Source organism: Protomyctophum parallelum (assembly GCF_964188405.1).
Source record: "Protomyctophum parallelum genome assembly, chromosome: 1".
In the NCBI taxonomy this organism is placed as follows: domain Eukaryota; kingdom Metazoa; phylum Chordata; class Actinopteri; order Myctophiformes; family Myctophidae; genus Protomyctophum; species Protomyctophum parallelum.
Window position 1 is genome coordinate 2919085 of NC_139697.1, and position 18003 is coordinate 2937087.

Sequence of the window (18003 nt, forward strand, 5' to 3'; positions counted from 1 at the left end):
CCTATAGCCTGGGGTCCTCCTATGGACCACGGACCCCCTATAGCCTGGGGTCCACCTATATGGACCACGGACCCCCTATAGCCTGGGGTCCACCTATGGACCACGGACCCCCTATAGCCTGGGGTCCTCCTATGGACCACGGACCCCCTATAGCCTGGGGTCCACCTATGGACCACGGACCCCCTATAGCCTGGGGTCCACCTATGGACCACGGACCCCCTATAGCCTGGGGTCCTCCTATGGACCACGGACCCCCTATAGCCTGGGGTCCACCTATGGACCACGGACCCCCTATAGCCTGGGGTCCACCTATGGACCACGGACCCCCTATAGCCTGGGGTCCTCCTATGGACCACGGACCCCCTATAGCCTGGGGTCCACCTATGGACCACGGACCCCCTATAGCCTGGGGTCCACCTATGGACCACGGACCCCCTATAGCCTGGGGTCCTCCTATGGACCACGGACCCCCTATAGCCTGGGGTCCACCTATGGACCACGGACCCCCTATAGCCTGGGGTCCACCTATGGACCACGGACCCCCTATAGCCTGGGGTCCACCTATATGGACCACGGACCCCCTATAGCCTGGGGTCCTCCTATGCTTTCTATGGCATAGGCCGGGAGTATCTAAACGCCGCTGTGCGACATGAGACTGATTAATTAGAGCGACAGAGAGAGAGGAGTGAGTGTGTGTGTGTGTGTGTGTGTGTGTGTGTGTGTGTGTGTGTGTGTACGTGTGTGCGTCAATTTAACAAAGGTGCAGACGATCAGAAATCAGCAGAGAGTGATCGACGTTTGCGCTGCTCTATGCCGAATTGAAGTGGACTCGGAGTCGGACCCAGACTTTTCTTTCTCTCTCCCTGGAAATAAAAACGTCTGGGTCTATGAGGCTAGTAAGAGTCTAAGAGCACCCTAAGGACACTCCTTTATATCTCCTTTCACCCAACCAGACACTAAGGACACTCCTTTATATCTCCTTTCACCCAACCAGACACTAAGGACACTCCTTTATATCTCCTTTCACCCAACCAGACGCTTTGGCCAAAGCACGCGGTGCTATAGAGGAAACGCCAAGTCGTGAGGTCAGCGAAAGCAGTAGGGTTCACGTTGCAGTACGCAGGATTAGATTATGGGATAATTCAATGATGAGAAAGATCGACACAGCTATAGTCTCTGTCTGTGTCCTTGTGTGTTTGCGTCTGCGTCTTGACTGAGTGAGTGTGCAGGCGTGTGTTTTGGCCGTAGGATGTGGCTCAGTTGGCACACCTGGTTACCAGTTCCCCTCATCTCCCTCGCCTGCCTGCCATCAGCTCATCACCTCCAGTCTATAAAGCTCCGGTTCAAGACATATTTTTACATCTGCATTATTATAGGTAAAACGTATCAAAAAATAAGGTACATGTTCAGACAATGCAGCAGCAAATATATAGGGTGCGTTCGGAAATGCGCCCTGATCGAACTGGTGTGCTCTCTTGTCATTCGTTTATTCAGTGCACTCGGTGCGTTGTCATCTCTGGTGCCACGTAGGTGGGTGTTCACAGACCTGTCTCAGAGAGGATCTCGGGGGCCACGTAGGTGGGTGTTCACAGACCTGTCTCAGAGAGGATCTCGGGGGCCACGTAGGTGGGCGTTCCACAGATGGTGAAGATGGGCTCCGTGACCACCATGGCCAGACCAAAGTCCCCCAGCTTCAGCCTGCGCATGCTGCAGTCGGCCTGACGCTCCAACTGCAAAATGGAGGAAACAGAGAGAGGAGTCATGCCTTTGAAATGAGAGAGAGAGCAGGAGAGCCGTTATATGCCTTTCACAGCATAACTATAGCGCCCAGACAGATGTACAGTATACTGGGGTAGCAATGTTATCGGCTGATGTTTACCAAAGTGTTTTGAATGACTGACACTATATTGTATGCCTGTTACATAACATACTGTATACACCCACACGGAGGCAGGCAGGCACGCACGCACGCACGCACGCAGGCACGCACGCACGCACGCACGCAGGCACGCACGCACGCACGCACGCACACACGCACGCACGCACACACGCACGCACGCACGCACACATGCACACACGCACACACGCACGCACGCACGCACGCACACACGCACGCACGCACGCACACACGCACGCACACATGCACACACGCACGCACGCACGCACGCACACACGCACGCACGCACGCACGCACGCACGCACGCACGCACGCATGCACTCCCACACGCACACACGCACGCACGCACGCACACATGCACTCCCACACGCACGCACGCACTCCCACACGCACACACGCACGCATGCACTCCCACCACTCACATAACTAACTATATACAGTATATCTCTGCTGTCTGGAATAAACCACCTAACTCCAAAATGTTCTTTTTTTTTTCAGGAAATGAAAAAGCATCCAGCTCAAGTGGAGTTAGGAGTAAAGTATGTAAAACATTTAGAAGTCGTTTTTTTTACAATGTTGAGAGGGAGAATCATTTTGATTAGTTGATTTATTTGACCCCCCCCCCCCCAATCCAACCCATTGATGCCGAGTGCCAAGCAGGGAATCATTGGGTCCACATTTTTACCGTCTCACTCTAACCACAAGGCCAAGCTGTCTTGAACGTTACTTAACCCATTCTGACCTGAGATCAGATTCTAAAAAATGTCTTCTATACATCCTGACAGGTTTCTGAAAAAGCTATGTTTCTATGTCAGTCGTTCTTCGATTTTTCAAAAAATAGCAGACCTACAAGCTCATAGCGCGCCACTCGGTGGCGCGCTATGAGCTTGTAGATCTGATATTTTTCAATAGCTAAAGCATAACATAATGCTGACACCAAAAGGGGTTCCCGCTAATCCCGCCCCAAAATGGGTTAAAACTAGAGCTGGGACTCGATTAAAAAAATTAATCTAGGCTTTGCGATTAATTAATCTAGATTAATCGCATTTTAATCGCATATCAATATTCAACCCGAGAACAGCGAGAAACCTTTTTTTTTAATGTTTTTTGGTATCCCAGTGAATCAATGAATAGTGACTACAGGATACCACTCATTTTCAACATTTTACTGTCATTAATATACCTGTTGTGGAAATAATAATAAAAGTCACCCCATTCTGTGTTGCCTAGAACTGGAGGTCTGAAAAAAAATTAGTAACAGTAACAAGTACATCTCAGTGACATCACAAAGCTGTACTTACTTCATATTGTTACTGTTTTTTTGTCAGACCTCCAGTTCTAGGCAACACAAAATGGGGTGACTTTTTATTATTTCCAGTTTTCAGTACTATAGAAAAGCGCCCAGTGAGAAACGTTCCGCGGTGAAAAAAAAAGGTGCGATTAATTTATCTGTAGTTAATCGCGATTAATTTTTCTGTAGTTAATTAATCTAAATTAATCGCAATTAGTCCCGGCCCTAGTTAACCCATTCTGACCGGGCACCCATTTTGGTGTCGGCATCATGTTGTGCTTTATCTATTTAAAAATAGCAGATCTACAAGCTCATATCGCGCCACCGAGTGGCGCGATACGAGCTTGTAGGTCTGCTATTTTTTGAAAAATCGAAGAACGACTGACATTTTTAGAATCTGATCTCAGGTCAGAATGGGTTCATCAGGACCAGTGTGTGTCCGGCGGAAACCTCGTATGAATCTGATCTCAGGTCAGAATGTGTTAAAACCTGTCCTGGACCCTTCCAGCTGTGACTCACCAGCAGGTTCTCTGGCTTCAGGTCCCGGTGGACGATGCTCTTGCCGTGGATGTAGCTCAGCGCCTCGCTCACGTCGGCCACCATCATGCCGGCCTCCTCCTCGGGGAACGTGCCCCGCTCGGCGATGGCCTCGAACAGGTCGCCGCCCAACACCAGCTCCATCAGCAGGTAGGAGTGGGTGGGCGTGTGGTAGTGGGTGAAGAGGCGCACCACGCGGGCATGCGCCAGGCTGCCCAGCAGGCTCAGCTCGTTCTGCAGGGCGGCACAACCAACGGGTCCAAAGCATTGGGGGAGTCAAACGGCGAGCCATTAGACTTCTAAACAAGTGCAATATCCCCTAACCTTTATCCCTATAGACTGACACCACGGCGCGTATTCAGAGCGTCAAGCTGTGACTCCGCCCACCCCTGGGGGAAGTTGTGATTGGCTCTCGTTCACTGCGATGCAATTTGCGGCATTTCCAAAACAATATTGCGCAGAGTAGCGGTTATACAAACGTATTTGCAATGCCATACGTTGAAAGATCTGTTGCCCGTGGACAAGGCACGCTATACCTCCGCAAGTTAGATATTATCGGCATAGATGTTTGTCCGTATGTGATTAAGGATTGGACCGAGTTGCATTGGCACTTGGCAGCCATAGAACATTCTTACCCCGGGCTAAAACCGGATGTGACATTTGTGGGCGTTCCTGTCTAGCGTGGTGTCAGTCTATATGCTGCTATAATAAGGACTATAAGGACAATATCCCCTAACCTTTATCACTATAGGGCGTCGCAGTACCCGCCCCCCCCACCAGGGCCCAGGAAATGATTCCCCCCGTTCATTTTCCTCATGGACATTTCAAAAAGTATTTATTTAAAGACCTTTTTGACCGTGTTTAGATGGTTCTGTTATGACTGCATGCTGTAGTGTTTAGATGGTTCTGTTATGACTGCATGCTGTAGTGTTTAGATGGTTCTGTTATGACTGCATGCTGTAGTGTTTAGATGGTTCTGTTATGACTGCATGCTGTAGTGTTTAGATGGTTCTGTTATGACTGCATGCTGTAGTGTTTAGATGGTTCTGTTATGACTGCATGCTGTAGTGTTTAGATGGTTCTGTTATGACTGCATGCTGTAGTGTTTAGATGGTTCTGTTATGACTGCATGTTGTAGTGTTTAGATGGTTCTGTTATGACTGCATGTTGTAGTGTTTAGATGGTTCTGTTATGACTGCATGTTGTAGTGTTTAGATGGTTCTGTTATGACTGCATGTTGTAGTGTTTAGATGGTTCTGTTATGACTGCATGTTGTAGTGTTTAGATGGTTCTGTTATGACTGCATGTTGTAGTGTTTAGATGGTTCTGTTATGACTGCATGCTGTAGTGTTTAGATGGTTCTGTTATGACTGCATGTTGTAGTGTTTAGATGGTTCTGTTATGACTTCTCCTCTGCATGCTGTAGTGTTTAGATGGTTCTGTTATGACTTCTCCTCTGCATGCTGTAGTGTTTAGATGGTTCTGTTATGACTTCTCCTCTGCATGCTGTAGTGTTTAGATGGTTCTGTTATGACTTCTCCTCTGCATGCTGTAGTGTTTAGATGGTTCTGTTATGACTTCTCCTCTGCATGCTGTAGTATTTAGATGGTTCTGTTATGACTGCATGCTGTAGTATTTAGATGGTTCTGTTATGACTGCATGCTGTAGTGTTTAGATGGTTCTGTTATGACTGCATGTTGTAGTGTTTAGATGGTTCTGTTATGACTGCATGTTGTAGTGTTTAGATGGTTCTGTTATGACTGCATGCTGTAGTGTTTAGATGGTTCTGTTATGACTGCATGCTGTAGTGTTTAGATGGTTCTGTTATGACTGCATGCTGTAGTGTTTAGATGGTTCTGTTATGACTGCATGTTGTAGTGTTTAGATGGTTCTGTTATGACTGCATGCTGTAGTGTTTAGATGGTTCTGTTATGACTGCATGCTGTAGTGTTTAGATGGTTCTGTTATGACTGCATGCTGTAGTGTTTAGATGGTTCTGTTATGACTGCATGCTGTTATTCTGTTCCCTATCAATGGAGGCATAAAAATCCCCCACCAAACAAATCTTAAAGGACCACTTCACCACTTTTCAACCTATCTTCATATAATAGGTCCTCACTAATAATCATGAAGAAATGGCGCAATTGTTTTCTACTCGGTCTGTGTCTCATAGGAGGGCTGTGGGCAGTTCAGAAACCGTCTTCCAGTGACATCATCGATGGGAAATACAAGCTAATACAAACTGCAGGCTTTCTAGTCCTGAAAAGTTGCAATGCGAAAATGGAAGCCATCGTTCTCACGATAATGAACATCTAAACATTGTTGTAAAATAATCTTGTTTAATCTTGCCCACACAGCCCTCCTATGAGACACAGACTGAGTAAAAAAAAAATCGTGTCATTTTATCATGATTATTAGTGATGAGCTATTATTATGAAGATATGTTGAAAAGTGGTGAAGTGGTCCTTTAACCCATTCTGACCTGAGATCAGACTCTAAACATGTCTTCTACATCCTGACAGTTTTCTGGAAAAAGCTATGTTTCTATGTCAGTCGTTCTTCGATTTAAAAAAAAATAGCAGACCTACAAGCTCGTAGCGCGCCACTCGGTGGCGCGCTACGAGCTTGTAGATCTGCTGTTTTTCAATAGCTAAAGCATAACATGACGCTATAACACCAAAATGGGTTAAAATAATAAAAAAGTAAAGTATAAACTCTGTACCTGCATCATGTGCTCTCGGCCAATCAGCTTGGAGCGGTCCACCACCTTCATGGCCATGGCGGCGCCCGTGGCGCGGCAGCGGCACTCGCGCACCACGGCGAAGTTTCCGTCGCCCACCACGCGGCCCATCTCGTAGCGCCGCTCGATGTCCGACAGCGCAACGTGACTCCTGTGATGGATCCATTGATTGATTGATTGATTGATTGATTGATTGAATTTCAAAACGAAAGCACAAGTCAATACAAAATCTGAGGATAAAAACGAGGATAAACCAGAAAAATAGCTTAAGACTTGTTTACAATGCAAGGGTCATCCATTTTCAATTCATCAGAACATTTAACCCTGCATTTTGGTGTTAGCATTATGTTATACTTTAGCTATTGAAAAATAGCAGATCTACAAGCTCATAGCTAGCCACCGAGTGGCGCGCTACGAGCTTGTAGGTCTTCTATTTTTGAAGGAATCGAAGAACGACTGACATAAAACATAGCTTTTTTCATAAAACTGTCAGGATGTAGAAGACATTTATAGAATCTGATCTCAGGTCAGAACGGGTTAACAACAATGGTGTATGTATAGCAGTTAAGCTGCCCTCAGAGCAGCATTCAAAAGCTGCCCTCAGAGCAGCATTCAAAAGCTGCCCTCAGAGCAGCATTCAAAAGCTGCCCTCGGAGCAGCATTCAAAAGCTGCCCTCGGAGCAGCATTCAAAAGCTGCCCTCAGAGCAGCATTCAAAAGCTGCCCTCAGAGCAGCATTCAAAAGCTGCCCTCAGAGCAGCATTCAAAAGCTGCGCTCGGAGCAGCATTCAAAAGCTGCCCTCAGAGCAGCATTCAAAAGCTGCCCTCAGAGCAGCATTCAAAAGCTGCCCTCGGAGCAGCATTCAAAAGCTGCCCTCAGAGCAGCATTCAAAAGCTGCCCTCGGAGCAGCATTCAAAAGCTGCCCTCAGAGCAGCATTCAAAAGCTGCCCTCGGAGCAGCATTCAAAAGCTGCCCTCAGAGCAGCATTCAAAAGCTGCCCTCGGAGCAGCATTCAAAAGCTGCCCTCAGAGCAGCAAATTAACAAATATACACTCAAAAGGAATCATCAGATATACAGTTGAAGAAGATAAAACAAAAGCGTGTAGCCTACAGTGTGGGAATACAGGGGGTGGGGGGGTGGCTTTGACTTTTCTACAGGGGTCAGTTTCGAATTGCAGCCGCCCGTATATAAATGCTCTTTGAGCGCAGGTTTTGAAGGAGTCTAGGGACTATCACCTGTCCGTGGGGAGGTCAAAGTTCACCCTCTGCTGCTGCTGCTGCTGCTGCGTTGTCGCCCCTCCTTCCTGGTTTGGCCCCGGCCCCGCCAACAGCGGATTGGACAGTAGTTTGTGGCACTTCGCCTCGTCTCTGGTTATTGGCTGAGGAGGAGGAGGAGGAGGAGGAAGGCTGGGAGTGGGAGGAGTGTCCTTAAACACACTTCCTCCTCCTTTGTGCTTCCGGGTCACCGGGGGAAGCGGGGCCTTGCCCGGTATCAGCCTGGGCCTCTCTAGAGTCTGATATTTAGCACCACCACCGCCGCCGCCGCCAAAGCCGCCGCCGGCCGCTAATAAGCAGTTCCTACAGAGCGGGGGGCTCTCTCTCCCGCCCCCGTCCGGTTTAAACGGGCCAATGACGGAGGAGGGTTTGACCCCGCCGCCCCCGTCCCTCGCCTGGATCCTCTGCAGGTGATTGGGCGGGTGCGTGGGCTGCCTGCAGACATATTTACCCACATGGGGATGACTGTTGTACGGGACCGAGTTGTGATTTCCCTTCCTGTGCGGCGGGGCGCGAGTAGCCGGCTGCGTTAGCCTGTGATGATGATGATGATGATGATGATGATGAAGACCCTTGGCGCCGTGCGGGGCGTGTCCCTCGTCGTCCTCGTTGTTTTGCGCGTCGGGGTTGGTCCTCCGAGCCGTGGGCGTGGTCGTGGCCCCGCCCCCGCCGCTGTCCTCCTCGGTGCCCTCGCTGTACCCGCTGTCGGTCTTCACGGCGGCCTTCATGCCGGGCGCCGGCGCCGCTGGGCGCAGCCGGCGCTCCCAGGCCCGGAGCGCGTCGGCGCGGTACCGCGAGGGCTCCGGGAAGAGCTCCTCCAGAGCCTCCAGGACGCTGGGCAGCTCCGGGCGGGCCCGCCCCAACGCCAGGAACGCCACCTCGCCGCGGAAGAAGTCGCACACGCCCCTCACCTGTAGGGGGAGGAGTTTAGTTTATTCGCACGATAAAAACAGTACAAAAAATGTAACATCAATAAAAGAGAAGTGTGTGCAGGTGAGAAAAGAAACCCAGGGAGGGCCTATATGTGGTTCTCACCAAAGATAACCCATTCTGACCTGAGATCAGTATTCATGCGAGGTTTCCACTGGACACACACTGGTCTGATTATAACCCATTCTGAGCTGAGATCAGATTCTAAAAAATGTCAGTCGTTCTTTGATTTTTCAAAAATAGCAGACCTACAAGCTCGTAGCGTGCCACTCGGTGGCGCGCTACGAGCTTGTAGATCTGCTATTTTTAAATAGCTAAAGCACGACATGATGCTGACACCAAAATGGGTTCCCGTTCAGAAATGGGTTAATAAGTGTATGTACTGTAAACGGTGAGGTTCTCTGGGGTTTCCTACTGTACGTCACCAGCACAACTACCTGTCATCTTTCCATTGGAAAGAACTAGTAAATTATGTATGTGGATTATAATTAAATAATTAATTAATATAAATTAAAATTGGCCCGTAGCACTTACCCTATACCCCCTTAGATAGCATTTCTGTAGACTTAGATAGCATCTGATATACAGACTTATAGCATGTTATGTAGATAGCACTATAATTGCATTGTATATAGTCATAGCACGTCATAGTACATATGTATAGCATAGTAGTATAGATGTATAGTTTATATATATAGTTTCATTATATAGATATTCCACTGTTACTTTCTTAGCTTACGCATGTTTCTTGATAAATGTTTTTATGTGATGTATTCCCATGCTTTTTTGTTCTTGCTTAATGTAAGTCGCTCTGGATTAAGAGCGTCTGCTAAATGCCTACATTGTAAATTGTAATTATGCTCTGTGGTGCAAATCAGATAAATCATGCTTCAAAGACCCACGTTAGTCCTTTGTCATGATTCTGTTTGGGGAAATATGACACTAGGTGTTATTTGTTAACACTGTATTGTTAAGAATAAGAAGTGGTTCTATTAACAATAACGATACTAATGAAGGCTGCACGCTGCTAATTTGCAGCCTATTGTTCATTGCGAATCCATTATGAATGACCGTGAAGATCCAGTGGGAGGAAATTAGCATCGGAAAGACCTCGTTGTTTTCTTCATGCTGATTCTCTACCTGAATACCATGATGACGTGCATGTGCTATACAGTACGTCTCATATCTACAGTACTGGCCCCTTATATCCATCATTCATACATTACATTATGGATAATTAGTGTTGGACTTAGACAGTTATTCGTCTCAACTGCTCATTATTGTCTCCACCAGGTTGTCTCCACCAGGCCGAAGGCATGGAGGGAGAGTATGTTTTGCACTCCGTCCGTCCGTCCGTCCGTCCGTCCGTCCGTCCGTGTGTCCGTCCGTGTGTCCGTGAGCAGCTAATCTCGGCCACCGTTAACCCGGTCGATGCCAAATTTTGCACACACACTCCCTGGATGCCAACGATGAACCTCTGCCCCAAACTTTCCAGAACGGCCTGTTATAGTGCCACCAGGAGGCCGCTTTGTGCAAAACACGTTTTTGTACAGTACACCTACAGATTTCGTCCAAACATCACGCAAATTGGTACACAGTCTCTCTAGAGCCATTCAACGAAACCAGTCTTTCAGATTTCTCAGACTCCATCCTGATTGGTTAAGATTGGCTTCCAAAGTTCACAGGAGTGCTCAGTTTCAAACAAAAACCTGCAAATCATGAACACATCGCGTGATTTCCGTGAAATTGTGCACCCACATTCCCACTAGGCCGAGGACGAAATGCCACATGAACAATTTCAACTCAGCCTCAAGGTGGCCGAAAACTGTTTTCACCTCTAACTGCACGGATCTGTGGATAACTTTGTATGCCAACTCCCTAGAGGCCAAGGAAAAACCTTTGCCTGGAATTCTTCACATCTGCTCATCCTGGTGGAGACCTGTGCCCAGAAGGGCACTTTTTCTAGTTGTTGAGAAGTTGTGTGGAAGAAAAAGAGAGGCGAAACTATAGAAAAAGTGCCCCTCGGACACTGGTATACCACAACATCAATACAGCATGGAAACAAAAGGTTTTGGGGTCGTCTTTAAAGGAGAATTCCATACTAAAAGGCTTTCTTACCTTTCTTTGTAGTTGTTACGTCCCCACCAAAGAGGTCCAGGTGTTATTTTGTGCAAAAGCTCCTTATTGGCTATTTCCCCTACCATGAGCGCTCAATGAATTGCATTGAATTGAATGGGAATTGAATGGGGCTATGGGGTGTTGTGCTAATTCGCTTATTTCCATCGCTCAAAATTATAATTTCTTTGTATATATCCTCTCTTCATAATGTAAAGAATATCCCAAGCGGCACAGTTTACTACTTCTTTCGATGGAAATAATAATTAGCATAACACCCCATAGCCCCATTCAATTCAATGCAATGAGTTTTTGCACAAAAAAACACCTGGACCTCTTTGGTGGGGACGTAACAACTACAAAGAAAGGTAAGAAAGATAAGAAAGCATTCTAGCATGGAATTCTCCTTTAAGAGGTTACATCTCTTCAAACGGTGGTTCCGTGGCTCAAATGCCAAATAAACAAATGGACCTTGATGTGCAAAAAGGGTTGAAAACCCGACTGCTGTCGACGATGGAGGTGTTTGCACTTTGCTGTGTACACGTCAGTGTTGTTTTCGTCGACTAAAACTAAGACGAAAAATGTTCGTCGACTACCTTTTTTCACTGACTAAAACTAAATAAAAACGAATCTATTATGACTAAAACTAAGACTAAATATACTGACAATTTCGTCAACAAATAAAAACTAGACTAAAATGTTAGGAAGGGACTAGTGGACAAGAGATCCAGTTTTATGCTGGGTTGCATGCTGAAAATAGCAGATCTACAATCTCGCAACGCGTCGCGCTGCGACGTGTTGCGAGATTGTAGATCTGCTATTTTCAGCATGCAACCAAAGTGTAAAATATGTCATTATGTCAACGACATCAAGGCCTGTCAAAACACATTTTAGTCGACTAAATCAACTGTAGATTTAGTCGACTAAAATCGTATGACATTTAGTCGACTAAAACTAGACCAAACACTAGAACATTCCAGGTGACTAAAATGTGACTAAAACGAAGTGAAAACTATTCAAGAGACTAAACGACTAAAACTAAAATAGAAATTTGCTGCCAAAAACAACACTGGTACACACGACGTGTAGATTTTACAGGGGCCAGTTTCGAATTGCAGCCATCCGTAGGTGCCCTTTGAGAGCGGTTTTGAAGGAGTCAGGGGATTCACATGTCTTAATGACTGTTGGTAGGGCGTTCCACATTTTGGTGGCATAGGAGCGAAAATAATTCAGTCCCTTGTTTGTGCCGAATCTGGGTTGCACATGGTTTGTTGTTGCACTCCCTCTGGTGTTGTGGGTGTGGACTTCGTTTACATTAAGGAAGTATTTAGACAGGTACATGGGTATCTTGGTGGTGTATCGAATCTTGTAGACCAGACCCATTGCAAGATGCTGTACTCTGTCGTCGACCCTAAGCCACCCCAGCCTGTCAAAGTGGGCAGGGGTGAGGTGGGTAGGGTGTGTACTGTGTAGAGGTGTGTAGAGGTGTGTAGGTGTGTAGGTGTGTAGAGGTGTGTAGAGGTGTGTAGGTGTGTAGGGTGTGTTTCTCCTCACCTCGCGGGCGTGGGGTGTGTAGAGGCGAGTGACCCTGGCCCGGTGCCAGCGAGGGAAGCCCAGGGCCTCTGAGACGTCCAATAGCAGCTGCTCAAAGGACACCACGCCTCTACGGTTCAACAGCACGGTCACCTGACACGCAGACATGACATTAGTTTAGTTTATTAGGACACGCAGACATGACATTAGTTTAGTTTATTAGGACACGCAGACATGACATTAGTTTAGTTTATTAGGACACGCAGACATGACATTAGTTTAGTTTATTAGGACACGCAGACATGACATTAGTTTAGTTTATTAGGACACGCAGACATGACATTAGTTTAGTTTATTAGGACACGCAGACATGACATTAGTTTAGTTTATTAGGACACGCAGACATGACATTAGTTTAGTTTATTAGGACACGCAGAAATGACATTAGTTTAGTTTATTAGGACACGCAGACATGACATTAGTTTAGTTTATTAGGACACGCAGACATGACATTAGTTTAGTTTATTAGGACACGCAGACATGACATTAGTTTAGTTTATTAGGACACGCAGACATGACATTAGTTTAGTTTATTAGGACACGCAGACATGACATTAGTTTAGTTTATTAGGACACGCAGACATGACATTAGTTTAGTTTATTAGGACACGCAGACATGACATTAGTTTAGTTTATTAGGACACGCAGACATGACATTAGTTTAGTTTATTAGGACACGCAGACATGACATTAGTTTAGTTTATTAGGACGCGCAGACATGACATTAGTTTAGTTTATTAGGACGCGCAGACATGACATTAGTTTAGTTTATTAGGACACGCAGACATGACATTAGTTTAGTTTATTAGGACACGCAGACATGACATTAGTTTAGTTTATTAGGACACGCAGACATGACATTAGTTTAGTTTATTAGGACACGCAGACATGACATTAGTTTAGTTTATTAGGACACGCAGACATGACATTAGTTTAGTTTATTAGGACACGCAGACATGACATTAGTTTAGTTTATTAGGACACGCAGACATGACATTAGTTTAGTTTATTAGGACACGCAGACATGACATTAGTTTAGTTTATTAGGACACGCAGACATGACATTAGTTTAGTTTATTAGGACACGCAGACATGACATTAGTTTAGTTTATTTGATCAGCCTTCAGTTTCAAACTAGGGCTGTCAAAGTTAACGCACTATTAACCAGTTAACTCACAATCCTTTTAACGGCACTATTTTTTTTAAAGGGATTGTGACATTAAAAAAAAGGTTTTGGAATTGTTCTTGTTTTTTTTAGGTTTTCTAATCTCAATTGCACTCAAAAAACATGAACTTTTAACATTCAGTAGATTTTCTGTGATCTGGGGTTTTCTGGCTCAAACAGGTGCTCTGATTTGCCGGCAGTAAGTGACATCACTTACTGCAAATCCCATATATGTCAATGGGATTTGCCAGCAGATGTCACTGTTTCACTGTGTTGCCTGTTTTCATTGTAGCTCAAAAGGCCCAAAAAACCCCAAAGAAAACTTCAGACCACAGAAAATCCACTGAATGTTCAAAGTTCAGGTTTTTTGGGTGTAATTGAGGACATAAAACCTAAAAGAAAAAAGAAAAAGAAAAAGAAAAAGAAAAAGAAAAAGAAAAAGAAAAAGAAAAAGAAAAAGAAAAAGAAAAAGAAAAAGAAAAAGAAATGAAAATGAATGTCATAAAACCTTTAACGCGCGATTAACGCACTGTGAAGTTTGACAGAATGGTTGAGAGACGCATGGCAATTTTACACTGAAGAGTTGAATAATTGTTAAACAGCTGCATTACTTAAGTTAATTTAAGTCTACACAATTAGAAAACGTAGAAAACATGTTATTTTGATCAACATGGCCTGTTATCTCTCGTAATGGTACCATTGGCCAACATAAATACAGTTCTTTAGTTTGGGTCTGGAAGGCTAAATGTCATCAAATGGTGGTCCATGGCTCAAATGCAGAATAAATAATGGACCTTGATATGAAAATTCTTGAAAACCACTGATTTAAGGTATATTTAGAACGTATACAAAATATGCGATTAATTTGCGATTAATCACAGTTAACTATGGACAATCATGCGATTAATCAGATTAAATATTTTAATCGATTGACAGCCCTATTTCAAATACAATATTTAAAGACAATGAATGTAAGCTGTTATGAAAACAAAACAAAAACAAAACATGAAGATGATCAAAAAGGAGTAGGCAGAAGCTAAAAGCTTATAAATAAATGCCTGTCCTACTTACAACAGAACATGAATCGTAATACTTCAATCAGGACACAAATGTCTTTCCTGATGATTTGGTGACTTAAAGTAATGGACTCACCTAATCAAAATCTACACACATTTTGAAGAATGGATCACATTGTTTGTTGGTTGTTTGTTTTGTCGTTTTTGTTTAGTTATGAAGGCCTAAAATTTAAAGGCCTTCATAACTAAACAAAAACGACAAACAAAGCAGCTAGGTGTAATGTTAGAGATCACAGAAGTGAACTTTTTTTTTTTTTTCTTTTTTTTTAAGATATTTTTTTGCGGCTTACGCCTTTTATTGATTTTTTAAGGGACAGATAGTAGGCTGACAGGAAACAGGAGAGAGATGGGGGGATGACATGCGGTAAAGGCCGTGTCGGGTTCGGGAGTCGAACCCGCGGCACACCGCGACTGGATCACCAGTCCGGTGCCCAGACCGTTACGCTACGGCCTGGGCCGAAGTGAACCTTTTTAAAGCCTGTTTTCTCAACTCGCTGTTTCTCTGCAAGACATTATACTCTATAAGCCATAATTTATCTCCAAAACTGGTGGGTCAAACTGAACAACCGACATGTCAATGTGAAGCTATGATTCCCTGCTTTCACATGACATGAAAAAACGAAAATTAAAAAATAATCCAATGGCAGTCCCTCAGTCAAATTTGGCCTAGCTGCTGCTATGTGTGGACCCAGCGAAGTGTAACCACCTCTGTGTGTGTGTCTAACTATCCGTATGCACCTTATGTCATAACCTACTGTATACCATCTGGATTATGCTACACGGTATTATGAATTATGCATAGATATCCGAGCCCTTGCCATGTTGTTCTTTTACGGTAACGGTTACGATTAATTTAACCCATTCTGACCTGAGATCTGATTCTAAAAATGTCTTCTACATCCTGACAGTTTTCTGAAAAAGCTATGTTTACTATGTCAGTCGTTCTTAGATTTTTCAAAAATAGCAGACCTACAAGCTACGAGCTTGTAGATCTGCTATTTTTCAATAGCTAAAGCATAACATAGTGCTAACACCAAAAGGGGTTCAATCCTTGCTATCCCTTCAACTATACCTGGGGACCACTGTTGTGTTGGGTGGGATATGCTTCCCATGTGTATACATTAGATATCCCACTGTTTCTCAAGCAATGGTCCGTTGACTACTAATAATTGCCTGACAATAATGACTCAACCAGACAATCCGGTGCACTTCCACCTCTTGAGATTCTAAGACCCCTTTTTCTTTTTTTATCCCACGATGTTGTAACCCATTTTTCACCCCTGTGTCAATCATCTAATGTGATCCTGGGCTCTACACACCCTCCACCAACCTAGTCCCCATATATGGGGGACAAGGGGAGACCAACCTAGTCCCCATATATGGGGGACAAGGGGAGACCAACCTAGTCCCCATATATGGGGGACAAGGGGAGACCAACCTAGTCCCCATATATGGGGGACAAGGGGAGACCAACCTAGTCCCCATATATGGGGGACAAGGGGAGAGCAACCTAGTCCCCATATATGGGGGACAAGGGGAGAGCAACGGACTTGAACTCATGCTTCCTTCATGCCTGAGTGTCCAAGTTGCTCCTTTACACCTGACAGGGGGGAGTTTCCCTGGTTGGACGTAGCGCGTGGAAGGAACACGTTATTCCAACCAGTTCCTTTCCCCTCCATCAGGCGCCCCGGCTGGCCAGGGGGAGGTAGTTTAGAGACCAGGATTACTGCATGTTTTTTGTGAGGATACCTACCCTAGGGGACACGGGGAGAACATGTGAGGGTACCTACCCTAGGGGACACGGGGAGAACATGTGAGGGTACCTACCCTAGGGGACACGGGGAGAACATGTGAGGGTACCTACCCTAGGGGACACGGGGAGAACATGTGAGGGTACCTACCCTAGGGGACACGGGGAGAACATGTGAGGGTACCTACCCTAGGGGACACGGGGGAGAACATGTGAGGGTACCTACCCTAGGGGACACGGGTGAGAACATGTGAGGGTACCTACCCTAGGGGACACGGGGAGAACATGTGAGGGTACCTACCCTATAGGGGACACGGGGAGAACATGTGAGGGTACCTACCCTAGGGGACACGGGGAGAACATGTGAGGGTACCTACCCTAGGGGACACGGGGAGAACATGTGAGGGTACCTACCCTAGGGGACACGGGGAGAACATGTGAGGGTACCTACCCTATAGGGGACACGGGGAGAACATGTGAGGGTACCTACCCTAGGGGACACGGGGAGAACATGTGAGGGGTACCTACCCTAGGGGACACGGACATGCAAACTCCACACAGAAGAGCTCCAAGAGCTATGGACCAGAGCTAGCATTAGCCTGTACCTTGCGCAGGGCGCTAGGCGCAGGGCGCTAGGTGCTAGCCTGTACCTTGCGCAGGGCGCTAGGCGCAGGGCGCTAGGTGCTAGCTTGTACCTTGCGCAGGGCGCTAGGCGCAGGGCGCTAGGTGCTAGCCTGTACCTTGTGCAGGGCGCTAGGCGCAGGGCGCTAGGTGCTAGCCTGTACCTTGCGCAGGGCGCTAGGCGCAGGGCGCTAGGTGCTAGCCTGTACCTTGCGCAGGGCGCCCTGGCTGTACGGCCGCACCACGGTCACCAGGCGCGGCGCTCGCCGCTCTGCTCCGCGTGGCGGCTGTGGAACAGAGGCAGCGTGGCGGGGAGGAGGGGAGGGGGGGGGAGGGGGAGGCTGGGTCCTGGGGTGGGGGGCCGCCGCCGCTGCTGGGTGGGCCGCGACGCCGCGCTGTGGGGGGGGCCACGTTGTTCTGGGGGGGCCGCCACCACCCGGTCCCCCCACCGCTGCTACGCCCTTTGATGACGACGAGACCCCTGAAAGAGAGAGAGAGAGAGAGAGAGAGAGAGAGAGAGACAGAGAGAGGAGAGAGAGAGGAGAGAGAGAGATAGAGAGAGAGAGAGAGAGAGAGAGAGAGAGAGAGACAGAGAGAGGGGAGAGAGAGAGAGAGAGGAGAGAGAGAGAGAGAGAGAGAGAGAGAGAGAAGAGAGAGGGGGAGAGAGAGAGAGGAGAGAGAGAGGAGAGAGAGAGAGGAGAGAGAGAGAGAGAGAGAGAGAGAGAGGGGGGGGGGGAGGAGAGAGAGAGAGAGAGACAGAGAGAGGGGGGGGAGAGAGAGAGAGGAGAGAGAGAGGGGAGAGAGAGAGAGAGAGAGAGGGAGAGAGAGAGGAGAGGAGAGGAGAGAGAGAGAGAGGAGAGAGAGGAGGAGAGAGAGAGGAGAGAGAGAGAGGAGGAGAGAGAGAGAGAGAGAGAGTCAGTGTAGCGGACCGTTTAATAATAATAATAATATCTAAACTTATATAGTGCTTTTCTGAGTACCCAAAGAAGCTTTACATGGGGGGGGGCTTTACA